The 18,720-nt window shown below is 45.7% G+C and overlaps 1 protein-coding gene across 6 annotated transcripts in view; it reads right to left on the reverse strand.

The window, feature by feature from the left end:
* The window catches only part of foxp1b (forkhead box P1b), a 148,196-nt gene that overhangs the window by 111,646 nt on the left and 17,830 nt on the right, over positions 1-18,720 (reverse strand). For all 6 annotated transcript variants that reach the window (XM_031843583.1, XM_031843591.1, XM_031843625.1 and 3 more), the window contains one exon: positions 5,977-6,020. The gene's annotated coding sequence lies outside the window, so the exon portion shown is untranslated. The remainder of the gene's footprint in view (positions 1-5,976; positions 6,021-18,720) is intronic.

Here is an 18,720-nt window from a genome sequence, read left to right on the forward strand (position 1 = left end):
CACACACACACACACACACACACACACACACACACACACACACACACTGCTCATTTACTTTACCTAGTGCTCCATTGTATCTGATCCCACCGCATAGTGTGCTACGGATGCTGATTTATGTCTCCACTATCAGATGTTCCTCTTCTAGTTTATCCTTCACTGTGATCAGTGACTCAGCACTGTCCACATACCACATTCTGAGCACCTTGCAAACAAACTAACTTTCACTTTGATTTTCTGTGTAAAATGGTCCGTTCGAAGTGGGGAAAAACCCTCCACGTGAAAACACCCGTTAACATGTAAAACTATTTGTGCTTTGGGCTTGCTTAGCACAAACCTGTTTGGCTGAGGAGTTGGTTTTTGTTATCATACTACGTTATCTCATAAAACAGTAGTCCCATGTTCCCAAATACTAAAAGCAGAATAAGAAAATAGCTGTATCTCAAAAAAGAGCACAATCAAGTATCTCTATGAACTCATAAGTTAAATATCAAAGCTCCGATCACACACAAATATTTAATAAACACACGGAGTGTAATTTTTCATGTGATCTGAAAAATTCTGAAGTTGTACTGTTGTATACTTGCCCTAAAGCATGTCCGTACCAGATTTAAAGACTTTTAGACCAATCACAAGAAATGTTTGTGACATTTTCTCCTCACTAAATATAGCCTTTGGCCACAAAAGGGTGAAGTTAAGGAAAATTTGGGAATGAAAATGATTGTGTTGTCGACGTCAAAAAAACTGGCAGTTTAAACTAGAATGTGTGCTTTGGGTGCACTTTACCATAAAAAAAAAGTGTCTACATTTTAGTGAGGATTCAGCTGTGTGTTTGTGTGTGTGTGTGTGTGTGTGTGTCATAAGCAGAAGCTCCGTCAGGTGGCCCATTATCCCTGCTAGAGGGCTACCTCAGTGGTTTTATTCTCTTCTGTTTTTCCCCTGTAACCGCAATGAAGGAAAGATATCGGAAACAACGTTTGAATGTTCCACTCTTGCTCCCTCGGTTCTTTTCAATGACTCGAAATGCAGTTGGTTATACCAACGTAAGTAAATAAACAGCAGATTAAGCTAATATTGATGTATGTGCAATAAAGACGAAGTAACACAGTAGGTTCTGTTTCTAAAGAGTGGACATCCAGCGCTGGTGCAGCTATCAGATGTTACTTTCCTAAGACAAAGGCTGTGTTTGTGTGCTCCATATCAGTGCTCGGCGTGTTCCCTCTCCCTCCCTCTTATCATCGCCAGCTCACGGCAGAAAACAGAGTTGTACGCAAATGCATCAAAAGCCACAGTGCATTATATTGTTTGGCGTTAACATTTGAATATTTAAACGGTGCGTTTGAGACGGAGATATTCCAACATTTCCATATGCTGTGCATGCGGACGGTTAAGCTTGCCCACGTGCCCAGCTGATGACTTTGCGAAGGCCTATTTGCATCTTTTTTGCTCCACAACGTTGGTGTGACACGCCGTCGCTTCCATGATTATGTGCAACAATGCGAGTTACCTGTTTAATAGATGACGAGCGTACGCGGCCCGTGTCGGAGCAGAGTGCGCGAGTCACCCACGTTGGTGTCACTTAACGAAATTGGCGAAGCTGATAAGCCGTATTTACATAGCGGCGTTGCTGGACGTGATTACTATCAGTCACACACACACACACACACACACACGCTTTAATGGAAAGTTGGGATATAACTTAGTGTGGGTCACAGCTGCCCTCGGGAAAATAGCTCAATTACAGCCGTGGGTATAAACACTCGTGTGGCTGTCGGAGTGGTAAACAGATGTGGGGTGACAGTCTGTAGTGCGCGATCAGTCAAGCAGCTGCTGCTGCACCTTCGTTCATTCACTCGTTTCCGATGATGGATGCCGATTCCGATGCCGCGCTATTTGCTTACAGGGCAGCGGCAACGGGCGGATTAAGCTGCCCGAGAATATCATTAACGTGTTCCCCGTGCGAAGCTGCACTTTTTTACCGCCGCTGTCAAACACAACAATCAGTTCACATGAAGTGGGAATTACAGACGGACCGAGTGTGACTTCAGTCCCCGTGTCTCTCTGTGCAGGCGTCACAAGACGACACACAAACTTCTCTCCGAACTAACAAAAAAAAAAAGAGATAACATAAAGAGCATTTAGAATGATGCCATGTGATGTTATTTTGTTCCGGCTCTGTGTTGCATTTGGTTCTCACACAGTGCATTGAAGAGGACATCCCCTTTGGCTGTTGTCTCGTCGGGATCCTACCTGTCACGCGTGGTCTGATGTGACGCTCTTTGAGCGCAGCGTGCGCGTGTGATCCGAGCGGCGGCAAGGCGCCTGCATGACAAAGTGACTTGGGGTGTCACGGCGGCCTACAAACGGGCCTGTCCTCACGCGGACAGGGAGCTGGGAGCAGCCGAGGCGCCGGCTTGTCTCATCTGCCAGCAGCGCTTGTGCCGCCTCGCCCGCCTCATCACAGCGTCTGATGGTGTCTGATGGTGTGTGTGTGTGACTCCAATGGTCGGACGGCTGTTTTGATTCCAGCCTGTGCGACACATCTGTTGCTTGTCACGTCGCGTTGCGCCTTTCCGCGTAGGGCCCGAGCGCGACCGAAGGGGCAATTGTGCTTTTGCCCCCCCCCGTCCTTCTGTCCATGTTTACAAATGGTTCTGGTGCTTACAAACAGGCCGGCGTGGTGCGCGTCATGTGGAAGGTCAGGAGGCACAATGTGCACCCGGTGTCACAAGCCATCACTTTGTGCCTGAGCGTAGGCTGCAGAGTGCGAGTGCTCTGTATTAAAAGATGCACTATCTGCTAATAAAGCCCCGCATGGAATTGCGAGTAAGAGTCAGAAGTAATTGCAGTGTTGATTGTGTATAACAGGAAAAAGAAAGAAGGTATGGATCTCGGTCACTTTATCATCCTTTAAGTACCACCCCGTCATTGTGCGCGGCCGTCTGAAAATCAATTATTTCCCTCCTAATTGAGAAAGTTTGCTGCAGCTGTAAATCAAATCTCCATCTGAGGTGCATTCCTCACAATGTGCTCTTTATGGGCTTTTAAAAAAGTACCTCGCAAAGAGCATTTTCGCTAAAACTACCGAAAATCAAGGATATTCAACGCAGGACTCCCGCTGTCAGCTTAAATACGCGAGCAACGACCACGGCTAATTGGATCCATCCCATCCATCCATCTATGAAGTACACATGCCATATCAGCAAAAATCAAACGACATTGTTTCACTCAGCGTATAAGGCGAGTCCAGCACTAAAGAGCCAGAGAGGTATTTATTAATGGGATGTTACAGTAGATGATGGGGGGGGGGGGGGGGGGGGGGCTGCATTCACAAGTGCTTCATTTCTATGTCCTTGTCTTTCCAATCAATATTCAAAAGTGCCTCATAATTACACGTTTACACGATTCATTTACATGCAGAGTGCCAGTGTGCTCTTTAATTGCAGCGGAAAAAGTTCTGTCTGTGAGATTTTTTTCTTATTTCTTTCATCTCACAGATATATTTAATTATCTTATTTGTATTATTTCTAAAAAAGTTTGATAAACATACTTATTTCATTCCAAATAAATAAAGCTGAAAAAAAAACTACAAAATGAGAAAACATGTCGACACGAACAATTTGCATGAGCACCAAACCCCAGGCCTGTTATGTAAATGCAATCCCTCTTAAGAGGGTGGGGGAAGAAAAAAATAAATAAATTCAGATCGCTCATTTACATTGTCAAAGGACAAAACACTCATACTTTCCATTTACTATCAAACTGTCTTTGCAGAAGCACTAACCTGGAAAAGATCAGTGTGTTCCAGTGCAACAATGCTGCTGCGTTGGAGGGTTGGAGGGGAGCGCGACATGATAAAGGACCGTGACTGCCGTTCTGACCGGCCTCGTCAGACCACAAGACAACACGTAGCACGGTAAGAGGAGGAGGGGGGGGCTCTAATATATTCAAAGAGGGATTTAAGGCTTGCATCCAAGGATCAGCCTGGCCTTCATTAGCCTCAATCTGACACGGATGTGAACAACATGTTGGCTTGCCACATGAACGCTGCCCCTCCTCTCTGCAGAGCCCCAAACACCCCCCCCCCCCCCCCGTCCTCCTCCTCCTCCTCTTTGGAGACCTGTGCAGCAAATTCCTCTGGAAATATCACAGGTTGTTAGCATTCCAGAGAGAATTTTACATGGGTGTACACTCAGGCCTTAATTAGAGACACCATTTGATCATTCGGCAGCTGGGCTTTATTAAAAAAATACGGGTTCACATCGGCCTACAGTCACCCCCGGCTCACAGAGGCAGAGGAGTCTATGAGACGGGAATATGCATATTCATTACGTGATACTGGTCCCTGCACGGGGAAATCTAGGCACCAGTGAAGCCGTATTTACACTTAGTTCAGTACAACATTTGACTGTGGCATCCAGCTCTCGTATTAAAGCAGTCCTGAGAAGTAACTCCAGTAAGGCGTCATGTAAATGTGTTCCAAAGAGAGTTTTAATGCCCCATGATGGTCTAAATGATATTTCAGAGCTTTTTCTATCCTGACTAGGGTCTGAAATCAGCACCGACCAAATGTGGGTTAAATGTTTTGGCAGAGGCGGGTAACAACCTCAGGTGGACAGGGACAACACTACGGATGGGAACGGAGAACCGGTACCTAGTCCACTTGGAACAGCATTCCTCTGAGACTATCGACTCCTCTCATCAATGCTCTCCGGCACATCGTGGCGCAAATAAACCTGACGGGACCCACCCTAATATATAACGCTACGCCGCATTCAACAAATCCATGTTGAAAATATGGATTTGTAACTAAATAACCGCGCTAACAGCTAACGTTAACGGAGGTTGCTTTGAGTTGCATTATGATACATTCATTCTCTATTCAGTAAAAATGGATATTGGTTAAAGGCAAACTGGATATTAGGGTGTGTTCAAATGTAATCTTGTAAAATGTTGATCTTTTTGAAAGAAACTTTGGGAATTATGACCCGTTTAAGATTCCACCACTAAGCTGCTTATAATTTATATCTTTTAATCAAATTAAGTATTTAAATAAAAATGCAATCATTTACTTCCATATCATTGGTATTGTGCTTTATGCAAATAACCACTATGGATGACAATAACAAAGTACTGTGGACAAAAAACACCGGGCTGCCACAGAGGCTGCTGTGTAACTGGAACACTTGAACTTAGCGTGCACGTAATCGTTTGTGTGTGAAATATATCGCACATTGAACGACGTCAGAGCGGAAATATTATTCCTTCATTTAGCGCATCGGTTTAAAAGAGTGCCAGATATTATTTCAGAGTGACTGCAGTGAAACAAAGTTCATTTCAGACCCTGCGAAAAAAATAGGTGCATAATATATATTGTCTATGTATAAAAATCAACACTGTAACCCTTTACACAGGTCCACTGAAAGCCTCGCCCTGAATGTCAGCGCAGAGCTGCATCGGCCTGAAGGGAACAGAAGAGAAGTAAACTGCATGTGAACAAGGTCGACGGGGACTATAAAACAAACAGCGGCTTTAAGGTGAAGTCTTCCCTCCGTGAAGGTTGGCCGTGTTGTGTGTTTACACCACACTGCTGGCTTTGAAATGGTTTTTGCGGTGCGGAGTCTGCCTGGGGTCATTGTTTGTTTTTGACGCGTTTATACACAACACGAGGAGTAATGACTTCTAGGATAGTCGGGTGGGGAGGAGACGCAGACGCACAACCGGCACACTGTCTGCCGTTTTCTTCACTTTCAAACACATGGAGGACTCGTGCTGACTGGGCCTCATCAGCATCATTCAAAGTGATGTAAATATGGAAGTGCACTGGGAAACGAGGAAATCGGTTACTATGCAAAACCTGTCTTATCGTTTAGTTGCTCTCAATCTCACAACAATTGCCACGTACCAAATGTCCCTCCTTTAAGAGAGTTAGAAGACATTGACGCAAAGCTACGGACGTGCATGAGGAGTACTTACTTTGATCTCTGGCTCCACAGGATGTCACCGCCGGAGTCTCCTGGCTGCACCGGCAAACAGCAGATAGAAGGGGAAGAGGAGGGGGGGGGGGGGAGACAGAGGAAATGATTTGAAACATGAAGGTGACTAACAAAAAGCAAACACGTGCATGTTTCTTTCTTTTTTTTTCCTCAATCGCCTTATTAAATACCAGCAGTGAATCCACCTCGGATGCTGTTTGGTTGATCTCACACACACACACGCACACACGCACGCACGCACGCACGCACGCACGCACGCACGCACGCACGCACGCACGCACGCACCTCTGCGTTAGAGAGCAGGGTCACTTTGAAATGAATATTCATTAAAGCAGAATTAAATAGGTTTCACAGTGTGTGTCCCCTCCCCCTCCCCCTTTAAATATCTGTGGATTCATATTTAGCATCTTAAACCAGGACTCCCTTGATTAAACAAATAATGACACATTTCCAAAAAAAACTGTAAATTAATTTGAGAATTGCTCTAATTGCATTTAAACACTGCTCCTCCCTGACCTTGGATCAAGCACGTTTTAATTACTGGCATGCGGAAGGCTGATTCCCTACAGTGTTGATGGGAAAATACAAACAGTGAAAGTTTTACAGTGTGTGTGTGTGTGTGTGTGTGTTGTGTGTTTTCTCTTTATTCAACACAAACGAAGCTCGAGCTTAAACCGCCGCACGTGAAGCACTCAGCCTCTCACGGTCGAGGCTCTGTCACTCAGGCCCCGTGGCCCCGTGGCCCTCTGGCCCCTTCACCTTAACTCCTTTCCTCCGCGGAGGGAAGAAACAGCGAAATGTGTTTCCTGAAAGGGAGAGGTTCGGAAAAAGCCCATCCTGCCCCCCGAGAGTCGCCGCCGCCCCGCCAGAGCCGCCGCCGCTCCCGCTGCCGGCCTTTCTGCAGAGCCAGCGAAAAGTTCCCCGAGAGGGGAGTGTCCGCCAACTCAAACAGGACTCGCTCTCCTCTCTGTGGGCTGCCGGGCCGCCCATGTGGGCCTGCGCCGGGCTTCCTGAGGGCTCGCTGCAGCTGGAGCACTTTGAATAAAGGTAACAGCAATGTCACAGCTACTGTAAACTTGCTGGACCGCTGCTGTCAGCAGGACGTTCCCAATCAAAGCAAGAAACGACCCCACCTCAAACACCAAGCCTTTTTCTTTTTTTCCACCGACCTCCGAGTACAAACTTCCCACGAATTACAAAGAGAGCACACAAGCGAGAGGGCAAACCACCGTTCCCTGATCTTGCCAAACAAAATGCCAAGAGACCGGCGAGTGACATTCAGCTGTGGGGTTTAAAAATACGAGCAATTTGAAAATGATTAGAGTCTTATTTTATTGTTGAGCGCCTGACACAGGAGAGAGGAAACCAGAACAATCAAGCCGACTGACTTTTTTCCTTTTTTTTTTTCCTGCTGAATTTAGAAACACTAATTAGTTTTGCTCTCGTAAAGCCAACCTGAAAACGACCAATTAGAAAGTGAAAATGAGATGCGCGGAGGAAACAAGAGCTCGTCGTTTCCACCGTTTTGAGTCCCACATGCACAACTTTACTGTGATGACTTTCACACACGCACGCACGCGCACGCACGCACACGCACACACACACGCGATGATTGGCACACCGCCCTCCTAAACCTGATGTCACGTACACGCTCTGACCAGTTAATGGCACTTTACATCAAATAGCATTTTGCTTTAGTTAAAGAGGGAGACCATTACAGATCTGCGTGGCCACATCAAACCCCGGCCGAGCAGCTTGGCCGTGCAGATGTCTGAAGTACCGGACTGGGGAGAGGATGCGGCCCACCAGGCTGACCACAGCACCAGCTGCTTTCAGCTATGGACCTACCAGGGCCAAACTTTTACTCCCCCCCCCTCACAGGTGCCTTGTTTCTATGACGAGTACTGTAATAATTCCTCAGCATGTAAAACTTTTTTAATACTAACAGCGGGTGGGGGGGGGAGGGGGGCTGGTACCTCCATGTGTTTCATGCTTAACAGTGCATTTCACCTGCTGAGTGCTTCGTGTTTGGCAAGTCATTAGAAGAGCAATGTAAAACTTGTGGAAATCATCTTCAGGATTTGTTTCCCCCCGCGAGCGAGCGAGCGAGCGGTGGCGAGCGTTTCATCACTGTCGGCCCGAAGACGGATGGGCTGTCAGCGCCTTCCCCCTGTCCGGGATCCAGCTCCCGGGCTGAGGGAGTGGCTAAAAAAAGGGCCAGGGTCTACGCTTCTTTTTGTTTCCGGAGGGCCCCGCGAACTCTATATACCGGGAGTAATTCTCCGATGCCAGGTCGCTGCCAACGTCCTTGCAGCCGATGGCAGAGGGGGCCAGCAAGTTCACATTAACTGCAGAGTGTAACTGCGCCGAACATCTGCTCATGAATGAGAGCGCTGCCCACTAACTCAGCGAGTTGAGGCCCGCTGATGAAAAATTCAACGTTCTCCTGGCTGGCACGCTTGTTTTGCACAACTCTCCCGAGTCCCCGAACCCCCCCACCCCAGAATTATATTAAGAGAATTTCAGCGCGGCCTGGTGTATCTGAGAGAACAGCTGGCACTGAAAAGGGATCTGCCGCTCGCCGAGAGCTCGGGGACTTCACACGGGATCTGCCTTCTCCTACACCGTTTGTCCTTGAAGATGGGGGGGGGGGGGTATCAGTGTTAAGCACCCAGGTAATAATAAGAAAGCAGAGGCTACATTTAGCTGATTGCACCAGGTATGTGTGTGTGTGTGTGTGTGTGCGCGCTACAGAGGACGGAGCATAACCGATGGAGACATGAATCGATGCGGTGTGGAGGCAGAGAAGACGGAGAGGGGCGATTGTGACAATAAGTAGCTCCCTCAGGAGACCCATTCAGCGCCCCTCGCCTCTGTTTAGCTCATTAGATTGTTAACTAGGAAGGGTCGGCCCCCACAAAACCCCCACAATATGGAATCCGTCTAATCAGAAACAGAGGCGGTCTGTTCAGGGGGGCGACGACATCAAAGACTTTGGAAAGTACGGAGGCAGACCCGCAATTATGTGGCTCGTAAGTTTGTGATGTTACTGTGGAGACGGAATGGACAAAAAGTGATTTTACTGTATGATCGAGCCAGAAAACACTAAAATCTGTGTTTACAGTGACATGAGCTTATAAAAGTGTCCTATAAAGATGATGAAATAGATGTAAATGTTTTTAAGGAAGTGATGACTCCTAGCAAACACTAAGAATAACAGATTACCACACTCGGTAATTTCACTTCCGTCTTTCTGTGAAAGGCAGTTAACAGTTTCTGTATGTCAGCAGCACAGGACACAATCTCATTGTTTGGTTTGATCTTAATCAAGGTGCTCTGTTACACAATGAATGTAATATTGCCATTGGGAAAAACCAAGAGGAGAGAAGCTCATTTAGCTGGTGACAAATGACAGCACTTTGTCTTCCTGACAAGACCCCTCCTCCGTCAAATGTCCGACTTCACACGGAAATAGGAAATCGCGCATTATCACACTGACAAACAATTACAACCGTGTCATTAGCGGCAACCCCGGACCTGAAACCATTAACTAAACACAACGTTGCACACCGCGCTAAACCATCAGGAGAAACACAGGATGTAGATGAAAAGACGCCGACGAATCAATCACGACGCAAACAACCTGATGCTCGCAGTTTTTTTCGGGAATGTTGGGAGGGGGGGGTGGGGGGGTCCTTTGTGCCAACTAAATGAATCACTGAATAATCTGGAGCAATCAAAAGTTCCCTCATCTCCGAATAAAGATTTATGTCTTTGTGATGACAGAGCAGTGCCCGCCTTATATTAAAAGTCAACACTTTGGAGGAGTTTCTCTCTAAGTGACTTAATCAGATACAGAGCATTAGTATCTTTTCTTTTTCTTTAATACGTCTCCTGGTGTCAGCCAGCAAATGAAAACCCCTGCTCTCTGTAAATATGACTGCTTACTTCCAACACAAACATTGTTGACACCTAATGCAATTTCAGCGGGACATCCAGCTGAAAGCACACCGGGGTAATATAATGCTCTTAATGAGAATCCCTTCCAGCTCGAGACCTCGGCGAGATAGCCATAATGCATGGCTTCTCTTTTTAATAAAATAATTGTTACAGTTATTAAAGATGAATCTCATCACAGTCGAGATGACAAAATAATTCATTACCAAAACCGAGGCTTTAAATAGCTGCAAATTATGAAGCGCCCCCCCACCACCCCGTGAAAATACACTTCCAGATAAATGGGTTCGTTATTTCGTATAAATATTAGATATATGATGCCCTTGAAAGGAAAGAAATATCACAACTGTCCACACACATACACGTGGAATCAATAATAAACTACCAAAACTATATCTAATGTGACTCTTTATCATTACATTATACGGGTTAAGAACTGTGCATCTTTTTTTTAAGAACATGTAAAGCTGGACAATTGACCTAGAAATGTCCTCATTATGTATTTTTGTTTACGTGACGTTCATAACAATTTGATTCTGCATTAAATCTATGTTTAATATACATCAATACTGTCATTATTTCCACTTATTATGACGGTGACTATACATGCTCATGCAAACACATACTACACATGTGCTATACATACATTCCCTCGTTGATTTTTGGGTTGTTGATCTGCGTTTGTCAATTGTTAGTGTTATTAAGCGGCAAAAATAATGTACAACTGCCCATCACAAGCTAACAGATCCCAAAGCGGTACCTTAAAGGGGACACATCATGTTCATTTTCATGTTCATACTTGTATTCAGGGTTTCCATTGGAACATGTTTACATGATCTAACGTTCAAAAAACACTTTATTTTTCTCATACGGTCTGCCTGAATAAACCTGTATCAACCCTCCGCCTGAAACGTTCCGTTTCGGTGCCTGTCTCTTTAAGAACCGTTTGCTCAGACTGCTCAGCGTTTTTTTCCCGGTGTTAAACATCCGCGCCACCGTCGTCACAGCGTCACTGCAGTTGTGACTCACTGTGGGTTTCAACTACACCAGGGGTTTGAATTACAGGTTGTTGTTTTCTGTTCATGTGGATTCTTGATGTGAAAAAAAATATTTTTATGAATTGCCAAAAAAAAAGAAAGAAGTAATCTAACAATTTGGCAGTACCTCCGCTGCCCACTAGATCACACTCTGAGGCCCACCAGCGGACCACGGGCCAGTGGTTGAACTCCTCAGGAGTTCAGCAGACCGGTGACTCATAGGTCTGACATCACAACCTTACCGAAGTGCTGACGGCTCGTTTAAAAGGCAGAGTTTCTGAATGGGGGCTGTGTGCATACATTCACAGTATTTAAATAACACCTAGAACTGCTTTATAATCGTGACATTGAACTCTCATGTTCTACAATATGGGACATTTTACGTGACCAACAATTCAACTGATTTATCTCGATTAACACGTAGCTATTTCAAGAGTAAACAGAGCCACATGGTAACACTGGTCTGCTATACTGGCTACATGACTTATTCCAGTTCATCTTTTGGAACCGGCTCTGTTCCTCCTCACTGCTCACTGTGTGAAACAGAGAAAGCGCTGCAACACATGTTTGTACAAACTTCCACAACCCAACCCTCATTCCAGTTCACAGCTCTCTTCTCGCTTTATTTATGTATTCAAAAGGAGATAATTTACAGTGATGGCATGGAAACTTCCCAGCATGCCTTTTAACCTGTCGTTTTTCACTCTCTCCGCAGCAGGATGTCCAGAGGAAATGCTTTATTAAGATCCTGCCGACGTGAAGAGCTGCTGTGACTTACTGGTGCATTACTGTCTAAAAGGCAAAGTTATTTAGACCAATAAAAGGCTAATATATTGTTGGAGTGGAATTACACATAAGTTATCTCGGCCTTAATAACATCACCGCAACCCCTGATGTTGTTTAGATCAATAAAGCCCATTAAAGTACAGACCTCGAGCGCAGATAAGGCTGCAGTGCCGCGGCAAAACGCCGCTCGCCGGCATCTGAGAGAGCAGAGGTCTTTCTCTTGCAAACAAAAAGCGGGCAAAATGAGAAAAACACTTTGAACTTGATACCATAAAAACTTGAAATCCGGTGAAGTTGTCCGCATTATGGTGCCTTCTGATCTGCTGGCGAAGGCAGATAAACAAGAGCAAAGATGCTACGCTAGATATCGGTGGGATAATAGCAGAGAAAAAGACTCGACAGAGCAGAGGTGAACTACGGTCGTCGGCTCCGTCTCTGCGCTCAGCTTCCTGTTAGGAAGAGGAGGGCTTTAGACTCCTTCTTTCAAAGCTTAACACAGAAACCCTCTGGATGTTCGTCTTTGTCCTCGTCCACTCTGACATTACAGTTGTTCCCCATTATTTCTAATATGCGCCACTAATCGTAACGTGGTGGGATGGTGTCGTCGTAAACGGTTGCTGATTCTGAGACTATTGACATGAAGAAAAAAGGAGCACAAATGAGTGAAAGTAAGTGAAAGCAAACTACAAGACCAGAGAGCAAACGCCAGAAGACACATACAGCGGTAAGGTCATCAGACTATATACGGTATACTGTATATCATTTTGATTTTTTTTTCCCAGCATGCTGTGCTCATTCTTAGCAGTGTCCACCAGGTGATGCACTAATTCATCTGTGCAGTGACTGTCCATCAGCCCCGTGAGGTGTGATGACCACCAGTATGGCCACTCCCTCCAGGCTCCACCCCGATTTATGACTACGACACAGAGAGGAGAGGAGAAGAGGGGTGTGAGTGTGCATCTGTGTGTGTGTGTCTGTGTGTGTACATGTCTTCGCTTTTCAGAGTGCAGGCATTGTTCACGTGCACTTTTAAAATTGCAGCACACCACAGTTCTCCACAGGAAGCCACAGGAAACTGAGTTTTCGTCGCTATCTCTAGAAGCACGCAAAATGATTTTTTTGTTGTTTTTTTCCCCTCTTCTAGTACGGCGTGTCCCTTATGGCTTCTATAGCGTCAATAGGAAGTTTACAGACATCAAGCTACTCAGGTGGCGGGGAACTCAGAAAGAACAGCGACAGACCTCCTTGTGCTTCTTGAGCTTCTCCCCTCGGGGTGTATTTCAGAGGACGACTCTGTAGATCTACAGAAGATAGGCAGCACTGTTCTTCTCTTTCTAGAAAATGACATTTGAGGAGATGCGGCTTCTCTCAGCTTAAGGGTCTCTACATTATGGAGCCCGACTGCACTCCTGTCCATTTCAAAACACGAGCAGAATATCAGTGTGACTGCTGGATAAAATTCACATTTATTATTTTTGTTCAAGCTGTTTAATGTTGAAGTAAAAACAAGCTAGCGGCATCAGACAAATGCAACGGAGAGATCTTTAAGAGGTCTGAAAAGGTATTTGTCCAAACACAACATCTGAGTAAAAGATCTTTAAAAAGGACAGAAAACACACACACACACACACACACACACACACACACACACAAGCCGCGGTAATGATTGTGAATAATATCCTTGCAAAAATGATCAACTCTGACAATGTAATATTACCCAACAATAAATACATCATAGAGCAGGAAAAAAAAGAGAGAGAAGAGAAAGAAGAGGGGGAAAGAAAAGGCCCAGCAGCTCCAAGTGACAGCATAAATAAAGTGTGGCACATCTTTTACCTTCTTCAATTATCTGCCTTTTGACATGCAAGCCGAGCACAGTGTAATTAACATCTCAGCAGATAATGGGGTCGCTACTCACTGATCAATCTCGCACATATATTATTTGCCTTTCTACCAATCCGACCTCCTGTTCTGACAGATTTTTCTTTTTCGGTTTGGGGCTTTTAATAAAACTCTGGTAATAGCACTAATGACTCATCCAATTGAGCTCATCTTCCAAACATCAATTAGGGCCACGACCCTGCTCGCACGGTAAATAACAAACCTTTTCTGATTCACGCAAGATGGGAACCGCGTTGTCATATTCAATTACGGGCAGCACCATTAGACAGAGAAGAATAAAAAAGTTCTCTAAGTGAAGGAACCGGTGCTGTTGCTGGATCTCTTAACCAACAATACAATCAGGAGTTGATATGAATTTGGCTTATTTACTCCAAGAAATACCAGTATTCGCTATAATGACGGTCCTTGTGCCCGTCCATTGCTGACAGGCCTTGTGTGCAGAGCATAAGCATATTATGTCTGGCTGAAAACTACTTTTGATTGAAACCATCTGTGTATTGTACACAAAGTGCAGAATATGGTGTTACAAGAGGCAGCGCTACACGTAAAGGCTCTTCAATGTGCTTTTATATAAAAAGGAGACGAACATACAGTCAGTCCATATTGAACAATTAATTAAACAGGTAATGTCTCGTTGGTACTATTGGCAGTTTGCAACCTGTGAAGTTATTCATGCATGTTTTTGTGCGGTTCCTTACTGTTATGTCATCTACTTTGTTTATATTGTAATTGCTTCTGTTTTTACCACGTAAAGTGTCTTCGAGTACCGTTTAAAGCGCCATACAAATAAAATGTATTATCGTTATAAATCACTGCTAAACCGAGCGGCATTGCTCTTATAACAAAAAGTGACAATCCTCAACATCCTCTGGTGATAAGCAGCCCTGATGCAAGATCCATTCTCAGCAAAGCACTTTGTCTGCAACACAAAGAAATAAAATATAGCCGACTGCAACAGGTTGACCCACCAACAATGTCTGCATGCCGTGGCTATTCCCCCCCCTTACACTGTGAACATGACAGAGCTGCATAGCAGCAGCAGATGCCTTTCAGCAGACCTCAAATCAGCCCTGAGATTTACGTTGTTTGTGTAGCGTCCAGTCCATCGAGAGCAACAACTGAACACCTTAAGGGGAGAAACCTCACTTCCTCTTTAAGAGACTGAACTGAAATAACCGTGTCCCTGTGATGACAACTGCTGCTTCAGTTGCATGACTCGCAGATCTGTTTGTAGTATTTTGGTCGAGGTGTCAGACATCAACACTGAGCATTATACTTGCCGTTATTTGGTAATTCTACGCCTGACTTTTTAGCGCCACGGCAATCCTCTATTGTAGTGTTCGTCGCTAGCGGTGGGTCATTCTGTCACTCACAATGAAAGAGGAGTGGAAGAACTCTACTGTAGAATAACCTCTGGAACAAGCGAGGTTAGACAGTTTTGCTAAAAGATGACAATGACAATTGTCTGAAACATTGCAAGGGTTGTTATATATTATTATCTATTTAAGATAGATTTTACGCAGTTTATCAAATGTGCATTTCAGCTAACCTGCCCAGAGTCTGCTTCACCATGACTGTACAAATTAAATAGATGGAAAAAACGAATTAGCTTTCTAGTGTTTTTTGACTTCACAGACGGAAACATACTCTGGGCAAATAAAAGATACAAGAGCTGATCAAAAAACGTGAATGTAAGACAATCACAGTTGTTTTTGCTGTTAAAAGCTTTACCTTGATTGTATTATTAACTCAACACTGCCTGGACACGCGGGGGCAGTTTTTTTTTTATTTTTACAATTTAGGCTTAAAACAGATGTGCGTTTTATGTGGCAGGTTCTCCAGAGTTTAGACGCGGCTGTCCACATAGACGAGGCAGTAAATCAGGTCGTAAAAAGCTGCCTTTGAAACTTTCGGGGGGGGGGGTTAATGCCGACATGACCGCTAGTGGGCAGGGATCCTCCGTGCGCTCTCCTTTCAGGACGCACTCGCAAAAAAAACCTGAAACATCTTCACTTTTATCTGAATTCTATCAGGTCCCGTTTCCTGCACACATGTGCTCTTGGGTGGTACGACATAACGTTACTCAGCCTTTACCGTAATGTGGATACTGTATTGCAGGGTGACGAGGTAATTGTACTGCAATGTAGTGTACAGTGTAATTACTGGAAGTTACACACCTTCAGGACCCCCCCCCTACCTATTACCCAACCCCGGATTTACAATGTGGAATTCCTGGCAGGGTACACGCGCACACACACACGTACACACACACACGCACACACACACACTTTTGGACTGCTTTAAAACACAGTCTCTTTTCCACTTACACTTTTTCTCGCGTGCTCAGTTTCGTTCATTTTCTCGACTTCAAAACGCGGTTTCGCTTGTCTTCCTTTTGCCAAAAGACAATGTTTGTCACACAATGCAATCTTAATGCTTCACACTCCCTTTTGCCGGTGACCTGTGTTGACTCCGGTACCACCCCCTGGGCCGGGCAGGAAGGCCTGCTGAGTGAGCTCTCTGCTGGCTGCATCCAGACCCAGCCTCTTACACAATGCAGCAGGCCCGGCCCCCTCCTCCCCAATAACCCACTTCCCATTCTTCATCAAACCTGGGGATTGTCGTGTGAGAGGGTGGAGATGAGAAAGATGGGAGGAGGTGTGTGTGTGTGTGTGTGTGCGTGTGTCGGGGGAGGCACATCCTGCGTGAAACCGCATCCTGAACAAGCATCGCTGCGTCTCACTGTAAATAAATACTCTCTCCTCCGCGTAGCTTCCGTCAACTGTCACCGCCTTGGCTCCCAATCACCTTCAAGTCCAAACAGGAAAGTGCATGGAGGCGAGGGAGATGGAAGATATGAGCTTTAATTTGCTTCTCGCTGCACTTTAGCCCGGGTGCGCGGCGCTTCCTATCCTCCCGCTCCGACCAGCTGCCCCGGCTTCGTTCCAGACCCCGAGTCTTTCCTGTCACCTCTCATTACTACATTATCCAGGAGGAGGCTCCCCGTGTAGCCGGGAAATCACCGTTTGGTGGTACTCTCCCCCCGTCCGTTTATGTACTACTATATGAGACACGACTCGAAACCACGCGTAGCATCCTCGGAGGAGCGCTGCTGCTTTGTTACCTGCTGATCCCCTCCCCCTGTGCATTATCATTGGAGATGCAACTGATCAACAGAGCACGACGACAGGCGACAACTGAGGTATGACGAGGTCTCAGTCTGTGAACTGCTTTGTGTTGCGAGACTCTCAACGCGCCGGCTCAGTGTGTGAATATCTATCATTTGACGAAGCATCAAAGGCACGCTTGTTGAAATAACAAACCAACGTGTGTGTAATAAGGCCGTGGTTACACGTGTCGTTTCAAAGCCACTTTTGTCACCCGATCACGGCAGAACGCATCGGCTGTCAAAGCCCGCACGCTCCGAGATCCGATCGGCCAGACCACATGCAGAGGTGGCCGGGGTGCATTGGGTTCGGATCTCAGTGAGGTGTGGGCCAGCATGTGGGCACAAACCGGACTATTTATTAAACGTAGGTCTCCAACATCTCACCCAGCTCAATACTGTCGTCTTGTGTCCTATCTCAACTTTTCCTTCAAGAGTACAGACATCCGCGTAGAATGCCGACAGCAGCGCATCGGCGTTCGGCCTGAGCTCAGCTCTGCCCAACCGGCTTGATAAAAGTGTGAGCCACATTTACATGCTCTCTGCATGTCAGATAAACATTCACTGGTCACTAGAATCATGTATACAAATTTCCAAAAAGTATACAGGACACCAAATGTGCTGTGATACGTATCTTATAAATCAACATGTTCTTTCACTGATAAACAGCTGAATATTAGTCAACTGAATTTACCCCCCCCCCCCCCCCCCCCCCCCCCCCCCCCACACACACAGTCCTTAACTGTTAATCCGTACACAAAGCCTTTGTGAAAACAACGGCAACATTGAATTCTAAGCAGTTTACTGCTTCAACAGTGATGACACTCTCAGCGCAAAGGATGCAACGCGAGACGACGTTATTCAAAACCATGAACACAATGATCCGAGGGAGCAGCATGAAGGAAGTAGGACTGAGCTAAATTAGCCTCACAGTTAAAACAGTTCTGTATACAACTCGCCGCTTCAGTGAAATAGCCCCGCGCTGTTTGAAACAGGAAGAGATGATAGCTGTTATTATATTCCAACCAAATTGGCAGTTAAGATTGGTACTTCATGCAAACTCATATTCATGGCGATGTTTTGCAGGAGAGGAAAAAAAAAAAAAAAAAAAAAAAAACAGGAGAGAACACAAGTGACGGACATGAAGCCAAAGATTTAGTGCCATCTGTCCGTAGCCTTGCTTCGTACATCTGAACAGAAACGAGCTGAATGGGATTCAGACACGTTCGTGTTGAGTTGCTCCATCTCCATCTGACGGCTACAGGCGCCCCTCCTCTCTGCCTGAGGAGAAGGCTCGCTGGCCAGACGCATTACTTTAAAAGAGCAACATCTCACTGAGCATGTCACAACCTGCCCGGGGGGAGGGGGGGTTGTGGTGTGTTTATGTTTTATCCTCAGGACCCCCGATTGTTGTTCATTTCCTGTGCGAAGACAAAATAAGCACCAAAAACGTGCTCTTCCCCCGGCCTTCACCCGCATCGCGGTGCTTTTTCCGCACAAGTGGCTGCTCGATTATACAATTAAAACAATTTTTCCGCATCTATCCGTCAGACTGATCTAATTCGCCCGTTGGAACGACACTAATGGAGCGCGCCTCTTTTCTCTCTCGCGACAGAAGAAAACAGAGCAGAGGGCCAAGAGGAGGAGTGTTTGTTTAGCAGGATGTTGGTGAATAAAGTTCAGACCCGAGCGAGTTTTCAAGACGGCCCACGGTGCAGCAAGGAAACGGGGAGGTTCGTCGGATTGTTGGTTCAAATTAACCCTTGGGTGAGGAAAAAAGGAAGAAACGGAGTGACCCTCTTATTTTCTGAGACGACACTCCCTTCAACCAACGCCGACGTTAATAATTCATCATGACAAAATAAATAACCAGGGA

This window comes from Anarrhichthys ocellatus, unplaced genomic scaffold (assembly GCF_004355925.1).
Source record: "Anarrhichthys ocellatus isolate YVR2014 unplaced genomic scaffold, GSC_Weel_1.0 scaffold1, whole genome shotgun sequence".
NCBI classification, from domain to species: Eukaryota; Metazoa; Chordata; class Actinopteri; order Perciformes; family Anarhichadidae; genus Anarrhichthys; species Anarrhichthys ocellatus.